The sequence below is a fragment of the Etheostoma cragini genome, chromosome 11 (genome assembly GCF_013103735.1).
Source record: "Etheostoma cragini isolate CJK2018 chromosome 11, CSU_Ecrag_1.0, whole genome shotgun sequence".
Classification (NCBI taxonomy): domain Eukaryota; kingdom Metazoa; phylum Chordata; class Actinopteri; order Perciformes; family Percidae; genus Etheostoma; species Etheostoma cragini.
In genome coordinates, this window is record NC_048417.1 from 476,286 (window position 1) to 479,033 (window position 2,748).

The window sequence follows — 2,748 nt, forward strand, 5'->3', positions numbered from 1 at the left end:
TGTAGATGTGTGTGAATGTGTATCTGATGAGCAGGTGTGTAGATGTGTGTGAGTGTGTATCTGATGAGCAGGTGTGTACATGTGTGTGAATGTGTATCTGATGAGCAGGTGTGTAGATGTGTGTGAGTGTTTATCTGATGAGCAGGTGTGTAGATGTGTGTGAATGTGTATCTGATGAGCAGGTGTGTAGATGTGTGTGAGTGTGTATCTGATGAGCAGGTGTGTAGATGTGTGTGAGTGTTTATCTGATGAGCAGGTGTGTAGATGTGTGTGAGTGTGTATCTGATGAGCAGGTGGCACCTTGTACGGCAGCCCCGGCCACAGTGTATGAATGTGTGTGAATGGTGAATGTTTCCTGTAGATGTAAAAGCGCTTTGAGCAGTTGTTAAGACTGGAAAAGCGCTATATAAATACAGCACATTTACATTTTCATACATTACATGTATTACATTACATTTAAAGAACACAAACAAACAAATTAACTCCAGCTCTTCTGATATGTCAGACCAGTCTGATGCCTGTTGGCCAGTAACCCCCCCAACATTTCATCAGTGTTTTATATTGTTTTATATTATTATTATTAATGTTAATTATGGTGTTATTAAAACCAACAACAATATACAAGTGCATGAACAGGAATTAATTACAAACGAAACAATAATACAGTACCAACATGTACAGTACATGAACATATGAGTTAGGAAACTTCTGCTCGTTTTCAGCCCCGAAGTGGATCAGCTGCTGTGTCCTCCTGGGTCCTCCTGTGTGATACAGGGCGGAATATGTAAGGCACGTAGCTATGTATCATAGACCGTTACTATTAATATATATATATATACAGTCTATGCAGTCCATTCAAAGCAGAGAAATGCGGGACTGTTGTGCAAACCAACGTTAACGTTAGCTGTTAGTGATGAGCGTTAGCATTGCAAGCTAGCAATTTTTTCAAAGTTTCAGTTAGGAACATGGTTGCATGTATATATGCACAGGACAGTATAGACCACAAAAACAAGACTGTCGTAATTTTTAAATCAATTATTTAAGCCGAAAATACTTACTACGTTTATGCATCTCTCTGGTCCATGCGGCAGACATTATTGCTTGTGTGTTTACATGTGAGCTCGCATCCACACTCAGTTTTTGGGGCATACACCCCTCGGTCTCACCCCTACCCCTCGGTCGTAATAGGTATTGGTAGAGGACTAGGTCCCGGATGAACGCGCAAAAACAAGGGGAAGGGTTAACGGGTAGGGGTAAGACAAAGAAATGAGATTCCGCCTAACTCCACTTTGTCTAGTAAGGTCTGGTATTGATTTTATTATGTCCACCCAGATTATATACAGTAAGTGAGTCCAGGTGTGTTTGTACTGTCCTCTCTTCCCTATCTAATGGTTACCACTCCATTACTAGATATGATCAATATGTCTATTAACAGGTTATATACCCGTGGTTACCGCTCCATTACTAGATCAATATGTTTGTCAACAGGTTACCTCTCCCTTAGTAGATATGCTCAATATGTCTCAATTCATGGCGCAAATGTCTTTATTTATGTAAAGGAAATAATTTTTCTCCTTTATTTCTGCATTTTCAAAACATTAAACACGTTTCAGGATGTATCTTTAGGAATCATGTCCATCTTAACAACTTATCTGTTAGAGAAAAATAATAATAATAATAATAATAATAATAATAATAATAATAATAATAATAATAATAATAATAATGACAATAAATCTTTTTGACCCCCCTCCCCGATGCTGCAAAGTAGACACAGTTATTTTTTTCTGAACATGTTTTGAGACAAATCTATGTCTTATACATACCCCCCCCCTCCATCAATGTTGAAGCCAAACCTAGGTGGTTTACTGAGAGGCAGAAACATCATCAGATCCAGATGTTCAGCAGCTGGGTCTCCAAAACAACAAAATTGTAAGTTGTAAGCTGTAAGTTAGCAGCAAGAAAACAGATTCAAGTTATTTTAGTTTTAGGAAGGGTTTGTGGGGGGGGGGGGTTGCAGTCTCTACAGCTCTCGGAAAGAAGATGATTTGGTAATCTCTGTGCCCACTCTCGGAGGGGAGGGGTGAGAGCAGGCAGTGTTGAGGGGGGGATGGCTTTCTTTTCCAGTCGGCCTGTGTAGATGTCTTGCAGAGAGCGGGAGATTCAGGACAACCTGACCGCCTGAAATCTATCATCACCTCCTTGGTCTTAGTTGTTGAGGTCTAGGTTGTCATGGTGACATAAAGATGATTTTTATGGGCATTTTCAGGCCTTTATTATATATGACTATTTAGACATGGAAGGGGAGAGAAAGGGGGGATGATATGCAGCAAAGGGCCCGGGTCAGAGTCAAACTTGTGGAAGTTTCTTGTTACAGTGAGGCAGGGATTTGGTTTAAGAAGAGACCTTGTTAAATCAAAATCAAAACAGGCTGCAAACTAAATTAAAGGTTTAAGGTTTAATTCTTTTCTGCGGAGAACAATCCAATGACAAGAACAGCTTCCACAATGCACAGAGTTACAGAGTGACAACAGTTCTGGTGAAAACAATCAGTAATACTCTTCTTTGTACCCAGTGCCCCCAGAGAAGGAAAAAAACCCTTGCATGGAAAACAGTTTAATCTAAAACATACAATTAGTGGACCTCAGACAGACAGTTGGAGCTCTTACGTACAGTGGTGTGAAAAAGTGTTTGCCCCCTTCCTTATTTCCTGTTCCTTTGCATGTTTGTCACACTTAAGTGTTTCGG